The sequence below is a fragment of the Trachypithecus francoisi genome, unplaced genomic scaffold (assembly GCF_009764315.1).
Source record: "Trachypithecus francoisi isolate TF-2019V2 unplaced genomic scaffold, Tfra_2.0 Lachesis_group5, whole genome shotgun sequence".
Lineage (NCBI taxonomy): Eukaryota > Metazoa > Chordata > Mammalia > Primates > Cercopithecidae > Trachypithecus > Trachypithecus francoisi.
In genome coordinates this window covers 52,492,013-52,511,768 of record NW_022681470.1, presented here as the reverse complement: position 1 = coordinate 52,511,768, position 19,756 = coordinate 52,492,013, and positions in this window count along the sequence as shown.

Genomic DNA, 19,756 nt, shown 5'->3' with positions numbered 1-19,756 from the left:
ATAGAAGAACATTGTGAAACTCCCGGCCCTGTTCTGTTTCTCTCTGACCACTGGTACATGCAGCCCCTGTCATGTACCCCCTGCTTGCTCAAATAAATCACGACCCTTTCATGTGAAATCTTTAGTATTGTTAACCCTTAAAAGGGACAGAAATTGTGCACTCAAGGAACTTGGATTTTAAGGCAGTAGCTTGTCGATGCTCCCAGCTGAATCAAGCCCTTCTTTCTACAACTTGGTGTCTGAGAGGTTTTGTCTGCGGCTCGTCCTGCTACGTTATAAACATTAGTAATGGAATTTATCTGAATCACACAGCACCAAAGTATATTGCTGGCGGCAAATTTGTAGGCATCAGCAGCAACCTCAATTCTTGCCTCCTTAGAAAAAAGGACTCTTTAGAACAAAGAACTGAGGAGTATAAGACAGAAGCAGAGATCAAGGTACGTTTTAGAGCATGAGAGAAATTTATTAAAGAGTTTTAGGGCAGGATTGAAAGGAAGTAAAGTACATTCAAGCAGATGACTTGAAAGATCAAGTGTGTCATGTGCCTCTGAGTGAAGAGACCACCAAACAAGTTTTTAATCACCTGGGTGCAGGTGGGCTGAGTCCATAAAGGGAGTCAGCAAAGGGAGATAAGGGTGGGGCCGTTTTATAGAATTTGGTTAGGTAAAGGAAAATACAGTCAAATGGGGGTTGTTCTCTGGCAGGCAGGAGTGGGAGTCACAAGATGCTCTTTGGGGGGAGCTTAATCTCTTCTGCTCCAGAAACATAGAGTCTGCATTTGGAATAATATTGATAGATCAATAGATAGATATTAAAAACGTAACTATACTTCACATAATTATTATTGTTATTATTATTTGAGACAAGGTCTCACTCTGCTGCCCAGGCTGGAGTGCAGTGGTGCGATCTTAGCCCACTGCAACCTCCAACTCCTTGGCTCAAGCCTTCTTCCCACCTCAACCTTCTGACTAGCTAGGTATACAGGCACACACCACCACACCCAGCTAATTTTGTATGTATTTGTAGAGACAGGGTTCCACTATGTTTCCCAGGCTGGTCTCAAACTCCTGAGCTGAAGCAATTCAGCCACCTCAGCCTTCCAAAATGCTGAAATTACAGGTGTGTAATGCCCAGCTGCTCCACACAATTATATCACACAGAATATATGAAACATTCTTCATATATGCCTTTCTTCTAATCTTGATTACGAGTTTCTAAAAGTAATGTACTCTGTAACATTCACTTTTTCCTTGCTTAATGTCTAGCGTTTGGTAAAGCTAAACAGAATAAATACTGAAAGATTGATATTTAAACAAAAATAAGATGACATGGCAAAATTTACAACATAAATGAAATCGAGGCAAGCATTTAAGACAAATGAAGAATAAAAGAAAACATAAAACATAGTCTAACATCTTTGTTGTATCAGAAGAGCTTTGAATTTTCAAAACAGTGCTTTTGACAGTAAAATAGTAATTGTTCTTGTGTGTCTATACATATGTAACATATGTTATTAAGAGTTTGGAAAAGTATGTGAAACATGTCAAAACATGTTTTTTAAATAAAGTTAGTTCCTACTCCTATAATAGTTAACTATCAAAAGCTCTACAACAGGTTTCAAAGCTGAAGGAGAGGAGACAACCTATGGAACAAAATCTGTGCTTTGTAGTTATAAAGAAATGCTAGAGGAAAAAAATCTGTCTTTTATCATTCATAGTCAGGGAACAGAGGTTGTAAACTATGTCTAGGTAGGGACCAAGTCTGTTGTTTTCATTGTTGTTGCCTAGGCACCAAGTATAATATCTCAGTAATTATTTTTGATTAATAATAAAAAATTCTACTTTTTATGTCTAGAAAATATTTCTTTTTATATAATGTCCTTTCATATAATGGCAAGTGTGATATAAAATAAAAATCACAGAAGAAATAACAACCTGTCATTTAATGTGCCACTTTGGTTCTGATATACATATATTGCATGTATTATAGTAATACCAAGAAAACAATAATCAAAGACAATATTTTATTTAAATTAGGTATTTTAGAACTAGAAATACAATTCACTACTATTACAGGTGTATATAAGGCAGCATCAGCTATGTTTAAGCAATATTCTGAATTGTAAAATGTCACATAAACTTGAATTTGTAAACTAATTTTTGCTCCTGCAGAAACTGATGAAACATATTTTGAGACCTAGTATGAGAAACGAATGCTTTCTGTTTCCAATTAATTGATTCTATTATAAAATATTCCCCACTTCTAGAACTTTCAAAAGCAGCAAGCTCAAAGAACTTACAGTATGCATTTTATAATAAAATATATAAGTATATAGTCTTAAACAGAGATCTTTTATAGATCTTAACCAAACTTCGATGAAATTCCTCAAATACCATTGTACTTAAGTAATTGGTTAGAATAGTATAGAAAGTAGTATTAGTAAAGCTAACACAAAGGAAATATAAGAACATACGCAGCATCAGGACAGAAACCATAGTATACAAATACCAACACCTTTTATTTAATTAGAACAAATTTTTTTGAGACAGAGTACTTGGTCTGTCACCCAGGCTGGAGTACAATAGTGCGATCTTGGCTGTCTGTTACCTCCATCTCCTAGGCCCAAATGATCCTCCTGTCTCAGCCTCCCAAGTAGCTGGGACTACAGGCGTGTGCCACCACACCTGGCTAATTTTTGTATTTGTTGCAGAGACAGGATTTTGTCATGCTGCCTAGGCTGGGTCTTGAACTCCTGGACTCAAGTGTTCCACCTGCCTCTGCCTCTCAAAATACTGGGATTATAGGTGTTAGCCACCAGGCCCAGTCCGTATTTCTTTTAAAAAGATTCCACATTTCAACTACCTCTCTTTAAAAGCTATAAATGGTCTTAAAGAGTTTTTGTAGACATTTCTGACTTTTTTATTCTGTCATCATTAGATGCATAAAATAACTTCTAAAACTTCCGAAAATGACTTCGAAAAACTTCCAAAAATGACTTCCAAAAACTTCCATCATCTTTTATGGCTCATTTTACTTTTGTTTGTAAACTACCCTCATTCATCAATTTCCAGTGGAGGGTAGCACCACATATACATCATAAACACAACAAAATTATTTTACACTCAGGTACTTTTCTCATGCAAATTGTAAGAGAAGGTAATTAAACATTAGATACATTTTGTTGTTTTGGATTTACCAATGGTTTGAGCAAATTAAGTAAAGTAATTGAAGACTGGTGAAATCCAGACTGATGAATGCAGGCATAAAACCATACAAAAATTCACTCTCCAGAATGCTTACGTGATATTCCCTGTGTCAAAATACTATTCTTCCCTATACATATACACAACTGTTATTTTTCAGTTAAAAATACATTTCTTAATGTTATAAAAACACTATTTTATAGTTCTTTTTGGATATCCTGGTATCCTTTTAAGAGGGCAGTAGTGAGTAACATAAAAAAAAAACTGGACTTGCAGTTAGGATAATTATGTTGTATTGCTAGCTAGATAGTAACATGCTGTGGGCAAAGGCAAGTGTCTTAAATTCTTCACTCCTTCTTTAATAATCTATAATATTATGGTATTGAACTAAATGTTAATAAGTGATTTTCAGACATGATTCTCTCTACTTTCTCTTGTTTCCTTAATTAAACAATCTGACTATGCTTTTAGAATTTTGGGCAACCAGTGTGTGATAAAATGACATTAATAGAAGAGACTGTTACGAAATTTTAGTAATTTACCAGAATGGAAACAAACAGGGAGAAATTTGAGAGGAGATAATTATATGATGAAAACTTCAGATTCCACATTTAATAAAAATAAAAGAAAAAGAAAATGAATATATACAACTTTACAATAAAATTATGTTAAGCAATATAAAAATTCAAATTTCCTTTACTTACTTCTTTACTAATTTCAGCTTATTGGATTTGTGGGGTTTTACTTGAGATTCACATATGAATAATTTTTGTTGACATTTTGTTTCTTGGGCCTCTAAGTTATGGATACCTAATGAGCTATCCTAGTAGGTGTGTTTTCACCTGAACCCATACTTTTGTCCTAGTAGAATTTAGTGAGAAAAAACTACCTCTTGCGTAACATTTATGATTTCCAAATTTATTATAAACTTATACTTAATCTTATTTTTGTAAGAACAGTTTTATGCAAATTGAGAAATAATTAGGAATGGTTATTGATCAGCTATCTTAAAATTAAAGATGTTATGGACATTAAAAAGTATAATTTAATCTGCATTTCTCTGATTAAGAATTTTTTAAAAATGAAATTGTGGCCGGGCGGGGTGGCTCAAGCCTGTAATCCCAGCACTTTGGGAGGCCGAGGCGGGTGGATCACGAGGTCAGGAGATCGAGACCATCCTGGCTAACATGGTGAAACTCCGTCTCTACTAAAAAATACAGAAAACTAGCCGGGCGTGGTGGCGGCGCCTGTAGTCCCAGCTACTCAGGAGGCTGAGGCAGGAGAATGGCGTAAACCCGGGAGGCGGAGCTTGCAGTGAGCTGAGATCGCGCCACTGCACTCCAGCCTGGGCGACAGAGCGAGACTCTGTCTCAAAAAAAAAAAAAAAGAAATTGTGCCTTTTTATTCTTTCCACATAAGATAAGGATTTATTTCATTTTGGTTTGACACACAGACCAATGCAAGCAAAAACAATGTATTATTTCTATCAAATGATCCCCCTCAAGTCTACCACAATGAGATTTCTAGGAAAGAGGCATAAGCATAGATAATTTTAGGAAGAATGGCTATTTTGGTTGAGGAACAAAACAAGTAAAACCACTTTATGATTAAGTAATTTGGGCTCTATGCCCTACTTAGGAAAGGAGAGGTTGGAGCAAAGAGGAATTAAACAATTCAAAATATAATATTGTATGAGTTGTCACTGGATTAAAAAGGTAGAATTGGAGGTGGATTTGGTAATTGAGAGGAAGGTGAACCTTGGAGAAAGGTTTGAGGTTAAATAAGGGTTCATATGAGAAGAAATTCTAGATGAAAAACATGCTGGATGGGATTCATGACAGATGAGACTTTACAGAAGAAAAGTTTAGGAAACTTGAAACAACAGCAATAGAAACTACTTGAAAATAAATAAAGATTAAAAACAAAAAATAGCAACATGAAGATCTGTAGGCTACCCACCAACATCTTTTTAGATAGTATCTGGAATTGCCAAATGAGAGAAAAGTGCAGAGAAAAATAGTTTGGAGACATAATCTTCAAAGATTTTCCAAAATGATAACCATAAACCCATAGGGCCTTAAACCTCAATGAACCCAAATAATAAGAAAAATGAAGTCAACTATAAAAGGCATATCATAAGCAAATTACATGAAACCCATAGAAGGGAAAAAATACTTAAAGAAATCAGAGAAAAATACAGCTATGGACAGAGGATCAAATATAAAGAAAATAGATCTCATGTCAAAACAGTACGAGCTATAGGACAGTTAAGCAATGTCTTCAAAGTACTGAAATGAAAATAACTGCCAAATGAGAATTATTTAACTAGTGAAAGTATCTTCAAAATACAAAGACAAAATAAAACATTTAGAATACATAAAAAATCATCAAAAAAATAAAGAAACGCTTCAGGTAGCAGTAAAATGAAACCATATAGTAACTTAGACCTTCACAGAAAAAGAGCAATAAAAATTATAAATATATGTGTAAATATAAATAATATTTTGTTGTTATTTAAATTTGTGTTTAAGATTGTGACCGTAAAGATAAGTAAAGATAATAACAATGGACTGTGAGGCTTATAACATGTCTAATATAAAAGTCAAACATATAAAAACAATATCATATAAGCCAGGAAAGGAGAAATGAAATTATATTGTTGCAAGGAATACATACTATATATGAAGTGGTATAGCACATTAACAAAAACTGTGATAATTGAATAAATTAAAAATGTACACTACACACTATAACACAGCCACTGATATAATAAAAGAAAGATTTACAGCTAATAAATCAAACAACAGCATAAAGTAGGATCATGAAAACATTTAGTCCATAAGAAGGAAGAAAATTGGAGAAAGAAAAGCAAATGACAGATGGAACAAGTACAAAACAATTAACAAGATAATTGTCACATTAATGATTACATTAATTGTAAGTAGTCTAAACACCCCAATAAAAAGTCAGACTGTGGCCAGGCATGGTGGCTCACGCCTGTAATCCCAGCACTGTAGGAGGCCAAGGCAGGAGGATCACCTGAGGTCAGGAGTTGGAGACCAGTCTGGCCAACACGGTGAAACCCTGTCTCTACTAAAGATACAAAAGTTAGCTGGTCATGAGGGTAGGCACCTGAAATTCCAGCTACTCCAGAGGCTGAGGCAGAAAAATCACTTGAACCCAGGAGGCAGAGGTTGCATTGAGCCAAGATTGCACCACTGCACCAGTGGATGACAAAGTAAGACTCTGTTTCAAGAAAAAAAATCAGACTGTCAGACTGCATAAAAAACACGACCTATTTGTGGGCTGCTTATGAGAAGCCTGTTTAAAGATAAAGATAAAATAGGTTAAAAATAAAAAGACAGAAAAAGATATATCAGACTAAATCTAAAGATCAGAGAATTCTGCCAATCGTGAAAGGCAAAAACGATAGCATTTCTCCTGTCTTTCCAGAAAAATTGCTGAAAGCCATAGGCAAAAAATAAGTAAATGAAAAATAACAAATCACATGCTTGGTAAAGAACATGTCTATAAAATATGTTTAAAATGTAATAGCTTAATAATGCAGACTAATTCATTGATCTATGTACAAATTTTTTCAGCTTGGATAAAGGACTTTCCTTCTAGTCCTAGTTTAGTAATCATTTTTATCATGAATGAATGTTGAATTTTGACAAATGTATTTTCTCTATCTAGCAAGAGAATTATATCATTTTTCTACCTTAATCTGTCAATACAGTGATTATACTAATTTTCAAGGGTTAAACCAGTATTAACGTATGCCAGATAAAACTTACTTGGTCATGATATGGTTTTATTTTAGTATATTGCTGGATTTCATTTGGTAATATATTGTTGGAGATTTTCTTTATTTGTATGTTTATTGGTAATAACAGCCTCGAGTTTTCTTATTTTTGTCTTGCTTTTGTGTCAGAGTACTGCAGACTTCATAAAATGAATGAAAAGTTTTCCCTGGTCTTTTATTTCGTGAAAAATTTGCATACAATTGGTATTACTTCTTCCACACATGATAAGAAGAAATGTCTATTGAAGATACCTTGATTTCAAATTTTTGTAGTTGTTGAAATTTTTAAAATTATGAATTCAACTTATTAACAGATATAGGATTACATAAACCTAATACAGTGTTATCATTTTAATGTTTGTAGCATGCATTATAATATCCCCTTTTTCACTTATTGGTAATTTGTGTTTTTCATCTTTGTTTCGCTCTAAGTGGCTTGATTTAGCAATTATAGTATATCGTTCTTTCCAACCAACCTCTATTGGTGTTACTGATTTCCATTATTTTTTAAAAAAGTAACTATGTTCATTTCTACATGCACTTTTATTACTTCTTTATTTTTGTGTTAGGTTTAATTTTCTCCTGTTTCTTAATCTCTATCCTTTAAATGGAAGCTTTTTCATTATTATGCAATATTTTTATTTAATACATTTTTCTTTACTGGTCAGTTTGCATCACACAGCCTTTATATGTTGTTCTTTCATTTACAATTTGTTTAAAATATTTTCTAATATCCACTGTTTTTTTTTTTTTTTTTTAACTTGTAGGCTAATTAGAATGGTGATTTTTCCTTTACAAGTACTTGGGTATTTTATAACTACCTTTCTGTTCTCTCATCGATTTACAGTTTAACTATGCTGTGACCAGAAAACATACATTATATTATTTCTATTATTTCATTTTTTTTTTTTTTTTTTTTTTTGAGACAGAGTCTTGCTCTGTTGCCCAGGCTGGAGTGTAGTGGTGCAATCTTGGCTCACTGCAGCATCTGCCTTCTGGGTTCACACCATTCTCTTGCCTCAGCCTCCCGAGTAGCTGGGATTACAGGCATGTGCCACCATGCTTGGCTATTTTTTGTATTTTTAGTAGAGACGGGGTTTCGCCACATTGGTCTGGCTGGTCTCGAAGTCCTGACCTCAAGTGATCCACCCTCCTTGGCCTCCCAAAGTGCTGGTATTAACAGGCATGAGCGACCGCATCCAGCCAACCACGGTGTGCGGCCTGTATTATTTGAATTACTTAATCATGATCCAGGATTTGACTTACCTTAATTAATGTTCCATGCCCACTTGAAAATAGTACATATTCTTTCATTGTTGGGTATAGTGTTGCATAAATATAAATTATATCAAATTGGTTGATAGTTTTGGTTGAATATTTTAAATTCCTGCTGATTTTATTGATTCTCCTGGTTACTGAGAAAGGAATGTTAAAGTCTACAACTACAACTTTCTAAGTTGCTACATTTAAAGTGAATGTCTTACAGACAATGTACAGTTGGTTGTGCTTTTCAACGTTTTAATGTCAATCTCTGTATTTAACTGTAATATTTAGATTATACATTCTTCTTGTAATTATCCATATACTTAGATTAATATATACCAACTTTTTAGTTCTATGGGCTTTTCTTCATTTTATTGGCTCAGTCTCATTCTTAGGCATACCTTTTGTCTAGAGTTGGTTTTCTCAGTGATCTTTGTCTTTCTGCCCAAGATAGACAATTCTCTAGAATCTATAACAAGCCTTGTGTCACAAGAAATTTCCAGCTCCTTTACAAGATCCTTTCTCAGTGGCCAAGGATCTTTGTCACTCTGGGTTTAAGATGGTTTCTTGTGGTTACTATTCCCCCTTGAAGTATATTTATTTTGCTGCTCTTTCTACTGTAACAAAGGCTTCCATTCCACTGGGGAAAAGACGGAGTAGAGTTGTATATTCCTATTCTGTAGCAGCAGCTACTTCCTTCCAACAATGCCGCAACACTCCAGGAAGCTTCTTTGGTGTCCTGCCCTGCTCTCAATATCTCTCATGAACCCCTTTTGAGGCCAATGAAGAAGAAATTCTTAGTGAGGTCAAATTCCCCTCACAACTTTCAGGGTTTCTAATTTATCATTCTAGTAATTTGTCACTTGACCTTTAGAAAATTCTTAAAAGTGTGACTAAAATCACCAGATCTTCTTTCAAGTGGGACTTCTTTTCATCTTACAGTCTGCTCCAGGGAATTTCTTGTCTGTCTCTCCTTTAAGTCTTTGTCTTTCCTTAGATTTCAAACTAATTGGTTGCCCTGTGACCTTAGGTCTCTAATAAGCTCAAGTAAATACATGACCTTTGTAGCATAATAAGAAAGCCTTTAGACAAATTTGACAATTTGCTGGAACCAAGAATGATTCATGAATTGAAAAGCATTCAGAGCCAGAGGAGTTTAGGAGAGCTCCACCCAGCAGCATGAGCAGCAAACTGTTTTAGGCCAAGAAAAGAAACATGTGGGAAAGAGAGTTTCTGGGATGCCAGATGAGTTGGTCTCCCCTGTGTGAGACATCCATGGGGAGCCATGGGTGGCCTCCGAGGAGAAAAGTCTCCTTATTGCCTTCATGTATTTATGCCCCCAGAGCAAAACTGCTCAGCGGCATGCCACAGGTTCCTCAGGAGTGTTATACTCCCTTGAAGCACTGGAGTATAATCAAACATCTTGGCTTTTCCTGAAACCCACTCCTCCCACCCATTTCAGTCCCGATTAAAGATCTTAAGTAGTTTAAACACATGCCGTTGCTCGAGGAAATTCACAGAAACCGCCACTGCTATACATCTTATTGAATGACTCACGAGTTCTCCTTCACTGATTAACCCTTTTCCTCATCCCTTCCTCCCCCTCCAATCTGCCCCAAGAATAAAGAGCTTGTAAACCAATAATTTGGGTGGAGGCCCAGAGCTCGGGGCCCTGAGCAAGCCTCAGACGCTGTGGTACCCTAGACCCACCTTTTAAACTCTTATTCTGTCTCTTTCTAATTCCTTCGTCTCCGCTGGGCACGGGGTATCTGCCGGGTGGTGTAGTGCTGGTTTCCCCAACATCTGGCGCCCAACGCGGATCTCCCCCTAATGTCTACAAATAATCCAGTGAAGGAACACCAGAGCATGGAAAGTGGAGGACAGCTGACAAAGGACGCCCCAGTACGTTTTCACTTCAAGCTCTCTGGGTAAGTAGGGCGCTCAGAGAATTCCAGGGTAAGCTCGCGAAAATATGGGTCAGGCAGAGAGGAAGTTTGCTAATTACTTAAGCCTGGTTCGGCAGTTATCGTGCCACGGAGGGGTAATTGTGAGTACCCCAAATCTCACATCTTTGTTCCATCTCCTTGAAAAGCATCCTCCTTGGTTCCCGGAATATGGAACCATGAATGTAAAAGATTGGGACAAGGTCGGATCAGACTTAAAACGAGCACAACAAGAGGGCCATGATATTCCCTTCTCTGCTTGATCTGTGTGGTGGGCAATTAAAACAGCACTGGAGCCCTTCCACACTGAGGAGGAGAAGGAGGAGTTTCAGGATGACATAGAAAAGTTTAATAATCAGGAGTCTAATTATCAGCAAAGATGAACCATCACAATCTAGTTTTAAAAAGGGGGAGAAATGGGAATGTATATATGCTAACCTCCAAAAACTTATAAAACAAACAGTGCCACCTACTGCGCCTTTAGAAGAAGGTCCGGAATGGCCACCCTGCCTCAGCCTTATGAATGTTTGGAATCGGAGCCTGAAAGGGGCTAGCTGCTCCCATTATTGCATGCCCCTCCATTAACTGTGGTGAAGGGAAGTTTCAGGCTTGCCCAACAGCCAGTTATGGTGAGGGAATGATCCAGGCTTGTCCGCCTGTTAATTATGGTAGAGGAATGCTGCCAGCCGGCCCAAATACAAATTATGGCGCAGGGAGAATCCAGGCATCCATTCGCCAGACACCAGAAATGGGGGATTTGGATGCTTGGCAGTTTCCGGTAATTACTTCTCCAGCTGAGGAGCCCGGAGAACATGCTCAAGCACGCTGAGAGCCATTTCCTTTTAAAATATTAAAAGACTTAAAGCAAGCAATTGGACAACATGGGCCAAATTCTCTTTATGTTCATTCCTTGTTACAATCTGTGGTTTATAACCAGCGTTTAATACAGTCAATAGCCCTATCCACCCTGTCCCCCTCTGAATTTCTCCAATTTAAAACCTGGTGGATGGATAAAGCAACAAATCAGGCATGCAGAAATGCTCAAGCCCAACCTCCCATTAGTATCACATCTGATCAATTGCTTGGAATTGGGCAGGCATAGGGTACTCTAAATCAACAGATGGTAATGGGTGATGTGGCTGTTGATCAGCTCAGAACTATATGCCTAAGAGCCTGGGAAAAAATTCACGATGTTGGTACTACTTATCCTTCTTTTAACTCAGTTTGACAGGGTCCAAGGGAGACTTATCTAGATTTTATTGCCCGTTTGCAAGACGTGGCTCAAAAGGCTATTTCGGATTCTCATGCCAGAAAACTGATGGTTCAGCTGCTTGCTTATGAATATGCTAATACAGAATGTCAGGCAGCAATTAGACCTATTAAGGGAAAGGCAGATCTAAATGAGGAAAAAACTTTAAGTGAATACATTAAAGCCTGTGATGGCATTGGGGGACACTTATATAAATCCAGCCTCCTTGCTCAGGCAATGGCGGAACTAAGGGTAACAGAAAACACAGTAGTGTTCCCTGGATCTTGCTATAATTGTGGACAGATAGGACATACAAAAAGAGAGTGTACAAACAGCCAAAAAAGGTAAAACTAAGGAGGAAAAAGCAGGGAAGCAAGTACCTGTCCCAGATGTAAAAAAGGAAAACAGTGGGCTAATCAATGTCATTCAAAGTTTGGTAACAGCGGACAGCCCTTGTCGGGAATTGGACAGAGGGGCAGGGGGGTCAGTCCGGATTCAAAACGGGGCATTTTCATTTCAGGATGGGTCGTCCTCAACTCGAAATGGAGTGTTCTTGGCCCAGTCTATCCCTGTACAAATGTACAGCAGCTAAAAGTGGGGCAGTTGATTTGTTTTGAACCTAAGCCATATCCCTTCTCCCTGGGGAGCCTCCTAGGAAGGTCCCAAAGGGGATTTTATGGCCAATTGCCAAACGGCACGGTGGGACTTATACTGGGAAGGTCCAACTTAAACTTAAAGGAAATTCAGCTACATACTGGATTAGTGGACTCTGATTGGCCAGAGAGAAATTCAAATTCTTATCTCCTCCACTGTTCCCTGGAGTGATAATCCAGGTGACAGAATAGCTCAACTGTTGCTTTTGCCATATGTTAAGTTAGGAGAAAGCTCAGAAAAAAGAACAGGAGGATTTGGAAGCACAAATTCAGCAGGCAAGGCTGCCTATTGGGTAAAACAAGTCTCTGACAATAGACCTATTTGTCTGGTCACTATTCAAGGACAACAATTTGAGGATCTGTTCAACACAGGAGCAGATGTGTGGATCATAGTTCTTTATCAATGGCCACAAAACGGGTCCAAACAAAAGGCCCCAGTGGGTCTTGTTGGGGTTGAGGGTTTGCTTGTTTCTTACCAGAAGAGAATCAACTTCCTGTCTGGGTACCCACAAGACATCTTAAGCTGTGCCATGAGCTAGAATCCAAGGAAGAGGGAAAGAACTTGAAACGTCCCTGCACCCCCAGTTCATCAGATGGCTCAAATGAACATCTCTGTTGAGCAGATGGAAACCAGTAAAACTTGCCAAGCAACTCCACTGACTTGGGGGCAGATGAAGAGACTAACTCACATTGCAGAAGAGAACCTGAGGTCTCAGAATAAGCCGCTGACCACCAGTAATTTAATGGTAGCTATGATGGCGGTAATATCCCTGGTGGTGTGTCTCCCTGTAGCAGAGACAGATCAAAATTACACTTACTGGGCCTACATTCCATTCCCACCACTGATTAGGCCTGTTACATGATTAGACCCCCCAGTGGAGGTTTATGTTAATGATAGTGTCTGGATGCCTGGACCAACAGACAACCGAGGTCCTACTCATCCAGAGGAGAAAGGAATGTTAATGAATGTTTCCAAAATATCCAGAATTGTGGAAATTAATGATGACTCAAACCCCAATTCACATTTGGAAAGGAGGATATAAAACAGAGACCCACAGTAAAAAACTTTGATTTGTTGTAGCCATGACCTCTAATCGGCCGGTCCCATTGCAGAGTTGTGTTAAACCTCCTTTTATGTTGGCAGTGGGAAAAATTAATATCCTACCTGACTCTCAAACCATATCATGCCTCAACTGTTGTCTTTTTACCTGCATTAATTCTACCTTTAATAAAGATAATAGCATTTTACTGGTTAAGGCTCAAGAAGGAGTTTGGATACCTGTTTCCCACAATAGACCTTGGGAGACGTCTCCCTCCGTACATAATATCACTGAAGTACTAAAAGGAATACTTAATAGATCAAAAAGATGGGCCTTATAGTTGTCACATCTACTGCTGCTGCTGCTGGTGTTGCTTTGCACTCGTCTATTCAAACTGCGAGCTTTGTGGATAGTTGGCAGAAAAATTCTTCCAAGCTTTGGACTTCCCAAAGCCAAAGAGATCAAAAATTGGCAAATCAAATTAATGATCTCTGTCAAACAGTAATTTGGATGGGAGATCGGATTATGAGCTTGGAGCATAGAATTCAAATGCAATGTGATTGGAATACTTCTGCATTTTGTATTACTTCTAGCTCTTATAATGCCACTGAAAACCAATGGGAGATGATTAGATATCACCTACAAGGAAAAGAAGATAATTTAACACTAGATATTGCTAAACTGAAAAAACAACTTTTTGAGGTATCTCAGGCTCATCTCAGCCTGTTGCCTGGAGCTGATATTCTTACTGGAGTCGCTGACAGCCTTTCTAACACTAATCCTTTAAAGTGGATTAAAACTATAGGTGGATCAACAATTGCAAATTTTATTTTGGTTTGTGTCTGTTTATGCTGTTTGTTTTTAGTCTACAGATGCGGACGGTGCCTTGGGAGAGAAATCAGATACCATGAACGAACTGTGATAGCAATAGCGGTTATCAATTAAAAAAAAAAAAAAATAGAGACAAAAAAAGGGGGACATGTGGGAATGAGAGTTTCTGGGTTGCCAGATGAGTTGGTCTCCCCTGTGTGAGACATCCATGGGGAGCCATGGGCGGCCTCTGAGTAGAAAAGTCTCCTTATTGCCTTCATGTCTTTATGCCCCCAGAACATAATTGCTCTGCAGTGAGCCACAGGTTGCTGGGGGAGATAACACTCCCTCGAAGCAGTGGAGTATAATCAAACATCTTGGCTCCTCCTGAAACCCGCTTCCACCTTTTTCAGTCCCCATAAGTTAAAGATCTTAAGTAATTCAGACACACAGCTTTGCTCAAGGAAATTTACAGAAACCACCACTGCTGTACATGTTACTGAATGACTCAGGAGTTCTCCTTCACTGATTAATCCTTTTCCTCATCCCTTCCTACCCCTCCCATCTGCCCTAAGAACAAAGAGCTTGTAAATCCAATAAATTGGGTGGAGGCCGAGAGCTCAGGGTCCTGAGCAAGCCTCCGAAGCTCCGGTTCCCTGGACCCTCATTTTAAGCTCTTATTCTGTCTCTTTCTAATTCCTTTGTCTCCGCTGGACTCGGGGTACCCGCCGGGTGGTGTGGGGCTGGTTTCTCCAACAAAACAAAAAAGAGAAATTGTCTGATTGGCTACAATTAGGTATCTGTCTTATCTGGGTATGGCGTGATGTGGCATTTGCTTTATTGGGGGATAGTCTGATACTTGACTACCTATGATTGCCTGAAGTTCAGCTGTTTGGCTGAAAACCAGCTGTTTGTTACAAAACTATACTAATGATCTTGGTTTTTCCTTCCTTCCTTCCTTCCTTCCTTTTTTCCTTCCTCCCTCCTCCTCTCTTTTTCCTGTACTTTTTCCCTTCCTTTTTTTTTTTTTTTTTTTTTGGACAAGGTCTCAATCTGTTGCCCAGGTTGCAGTGCCCTGGTGCAATTACAGCTCCCTGCATCCCTGAACTCCCAGGCTCCCACCTCAGCCTCCCCAGTGGCTGAGACTACAGGCATGCACCACTATACCAGGCTATTTTTTGTATGTTTGTAGAGATTTGGTTTCATTGTTTTGCCCAGGCTGATGTCAAACTCCTGGACTCACGGGATCCACCTGACTCCACCTCCAAAAATGTTGGGATTATACACAGGAGCCACTGCTCCAGGCCTTGGTTTGTTTTCTTTATAAGTTGTGTTGCGGTTTGTTACATAGGAACTAAAAGTATGGAGATAGTCTCATGTTAGTGACTCTCTGCTTTTTTTTGTTGTTGTTGTTGAGACCCAGTCTCATGTCTGTCAGATATATTGAATCTTTACAGACTGTACTGCAGTTGATTTTGAACACATCTTTTATAAGTTTTTTAAACAGAAAGGGAGACAGAAGTTTCTATTAAATACTTCTTGAGGCTTTGAAATAGAAGTTATCTTGAATTTAAAGGTAAAAACATTTCAGAGGCTCTGTTCTCTGAGGGAATAGGAATAATTACAAACTGTTTTTTTTAATAATAAGAAATATAAATTGGTCATATAAAACTAATTAAAAAAATAAAACGTTATTAAGGTAATTACCACAAAGGTTTTGATAGCGTAAAACAAATATACATGAAAAATATGAAAACATCCTAAACAACAAAACTTTTGGAGTTCTGAATCAGGAGAAGTTGATACATTGATTGACCTCTTAAAACTGTTTCTATGTTCTTTTTACCTGAAAATTACCTGTACTTGGTAATATAAATTAGTAATCTATACTAACCTGTTAATTGTTAAAGATTGAGACCTTATCTTAACTTGGGAATTCATTTTGTTTTAATATTTTAACAAACAACATTTTTGCTGTGTTCTTAATTTTTTGAATATAAACTTTAAAACAAGCTTTGTTTACCTTTTCTTTAAATAAATCATGGCTAATTGTAAGATCAATAATCAGAAAAACACTTCTATCAAGCCGGTTTGTATAGCATTCTAGCTATAGAACATTATCTAAAGCATTCTAGTTTCAGAACAGTCTTAATCACTATGCTATAGTGCCTCTTTGAAAGTTCTTTACATCGTATAGATCAGTGGCACTCGATTTTTTTAAAATTTGTTTTTGTTTTGATTTGCTGTTGTTTTTAGCCATGATGCCTTTCCTTAAATCAAAACCTAAGCAATCTAAATAAAATTATACAGATAAAAACTAGTGTACTTCCTTTGTTGAAAGCAGAGGAAAGGCCCTGGCACTTGGGAATACATTTCTCGCCTCTTCTCTGAGGTTGCATAGCTCATAAAGGGGCGTGCCTCTCTGGGTCACATTTTTAAAATACCAATCCAAGTAAAAACTATTTTTTGAAAAAATATTGAAGATATCTGGATAGATAAGCAAGTGTTTCTTTATTTAGATATATACATTTAAAAACTATTACAGTATATAGCAAAATATGTACTTCAGTATCTGTTTCCAAACTCTGAGAAGTTCGTGAGGTATTTTCTATTTTCAGTAGCTAATTCTCATTAATAGTGATTAACAGTGATGATGGAAAAACCAAATATACCATTTTAATGACAGACATCTGAACGCCGTGCTTGCCAGCCTGCCCAGGAGAGTGAGGCTTTCAATTACATCTAAGATACTCTTCTGGTTAAATTGTGCAGTTTATATTCCAGGACCAGTAAGAAAATAAATATATTTGATATTTAAGGGAAACAGGAACACAAAATAAAACTCAGTAAAACAATGAAATATACAAGAAGTGCTACCATGTCTTCTAACACTGCTGGAACTGTGCCCATTCTATTCCCACCTTGAGAAATCAGCACTGAAAGATAAACAAAATTCTGCTGCTCAGAAATGTTCCAAAATGAGCACAAACCACATCCCCGCCCCCACCCCACCAGTGCCAACTCCACCTTTACCATAGATTTAAGAATAAACAGAATATATGCCACCATAATATTCCTGAGCTACATTGAAAAATGATAGCAATATAGCTTCCTTAAGCACTTCTCAGGTTTGTAGGAAATGTATTTAGTTGTATGTTGGATCACATTATTATCATTTTCCAGATCAGTATTACATGAGCCTACATCATGAGGTCAGCCTCGGCCTTGTGACTTTGGTCAGGAAGATGTGAGCAGAATTAAGTTGTGTCACTTCTGGATAGAAGTGTCTAGAGTCTGTCTATATATGTTCTTTTTTTTTCTCTTCACAGTTTCCAGCAATGTCCAAAGATATTGGTTGAATCCTGAGTATGGAAAAAAAAAAAAAAAAATGAAGGATAATTGTGAAAAACATGAAAAAGAGTGAGAAGTAAGCACCTTATATTTTATGTCAATAAGATTTGAGAATTGTTTTTACTAAAGCATAAGCTAGCTCATTCACACTGGTATAGGAATAAGTTATTATGCTGTTTTATGAACAAAGAAATTTCGGTTTTAAACAGTGGGCAAATAAGATTCTGTCATTGACCACTAGAGGATACTGCTTCTCTTTAATCCAGAAGTTTTCAGTCTTCGTTGGCAAAGCTCCGGAGTTCTGTAGGGATGAAATGGAATGGAGGTGGAATGAGAAAGCTTCTGAAGTGGAAAAGTGTACCTCCAATCCATTTTGACCATTTCAGTTCTGCTTTAATCAGTCACTCTCTCCCCCGATCCACTAATATTTTATGTAAGATGTTAATCAACCTAATTTGACTTCTCTCAATTTCTTATGATGTGTCCTGTTCATAAAAAGACTGTGTGATCAGAAAAGGAATAGTAAGGGGAGTATCTTTAGAAAAGTCAAAGTTTGAGAGCAAGGATGTTGTATGGTGTCTTCAACCCTGGTCCTTAGGGCACCCCTGCCCAGCAGATGCAGACTCCTCTGGTCACAAGTGCTAATTATTATCATCACCCAACTGTAGCTTCTTTGTGCTTTTCAAGAGAATTTTTTTTTTTTTTTTTTTTTTTTGAGGCGGAGTCTCGCTCTGTCTCCCGGACTAGAGTGCAGTGGCCGGATCTCAGCTCACTGCAAGCTCCGCCTCCCGGGTTTACACCATTCTCCTGCCTCAGCCTCCCGAGTAGCTGGGACTACAGGCGCCCGCCACCTCGCCCAGCTAGTTTTTGTATTTTTAGTAGAGACGGGGTTTCACCGTGTTAGCCAGGATGGTCTCGATCTCCTGACCTCGTGATCCACCCGTCTCGGCCTCCCAAAGTGCTGGGATTACAGGCTTGAGCCACCGCGCCCGGCCTCAAGAGAATTTTTCTTCAGAGAATATTTGTCTCAGATAAGGAAAATGAGTGTTACACTTTCCTTTAGAGTTATATTTTTATTTATACATCAATGATTTGTCATTTGGTCTCATAATATCTCTGGGCTGAAAATCACAGCTAAGTCTCATATTGTCCTTCTCAAAAATTAAAATAACACATTTGAAAAACTTCGTATACAGCAACCTGCACAAATGACAATTGAAGTTCATAAAATAGAATAAAAAAGAAGTCCTTTTTTTTAATGATACTTTATTTTCATTCATTTAAGTTGATTTTGAGACTAAGACATTTCTTACTTCAGTGTCTAGGAAGAATAGAAAATTTGATAAATTTATATTGAAACTGATTTGGGGTTTTGGAGTCTTCATTCTCAAATTAGATGTTCTCTTTTTTTCAATAGCTCTAAAGTTGGCGAGACCTTTGAGACGGTACTGTTTAAAATTTTCCTCTAGCTGGGCATATTTTGTTAAAGATATTAATGTTCTTAACTGACCGATGAATAGCGTTGGATGTTATCTAAAAATCCAAAAATATATACAATAGTAATATCACTTTACCAAGCATTTCTTGTACATCTGACTTTTTATCCTCTTCTTTTTTATTTTTTTCTAATTTTCTGTTACCTGATGAAAAGATTTTTTTATTGGTTCATATAGTCAATTAGGATACTTTGGTCCAATTCTCCAAATTTTTTTACAATTTCAGTTGTTATTAACAATTTGATTGCAATCTTTTGTCATTAGATTCATTTTATTTTTATAATGTGTTATGATTGTAATAGTAGAAGGGATCTTAGCATGACTGACTCCATTTTTCCTCTGACTCCCCACCTCGTGTGGTCATATCCTTTACATTAAAAGGTTCTGCTTAGCTTTGCTTGTAGACCAGCTAATGATAGGAGAAATCTAGTTTGTAGTTCAACTTTAAGAAAAAAAATGATAACGGTTCCTTTATCAAAACTAACTCACAAGGAGTTAAGGAAGTACACACACAAGTAATGGTATTTTCATAAAGATTTACGGGAACATTGTGACCTGAGCTACTTCATCTGAACAGAGGTCTGCTGACCAAGCACAAAGAGATTTCACAACCTACTGGGACCCTTGCTGATACCCAAATGTCTGAGGTTGTCAGTCACCTCTTGACCTCAGTCCGCTTTCTTCCCCCTTCCATTAAAATAAAAAATGAGCCTAAAGTTCATGCTAACTGAAGATGGTTCTTTGGAACAGAAGTTCATCTTCTTGGTTTGCTGGACCTCTGAATAAAGTCACTTTCCTTGCCTCATTGCCTTGTTTCTATATTTATTGGCAGTCACGCAGCAAGTGGTACAAGCTTGAACTTATTTACACGATCAAACAAGATGAAATATATGCCCCCAAATTAGAATACACACACACACACCCCACCTTTGACATTTCCTGT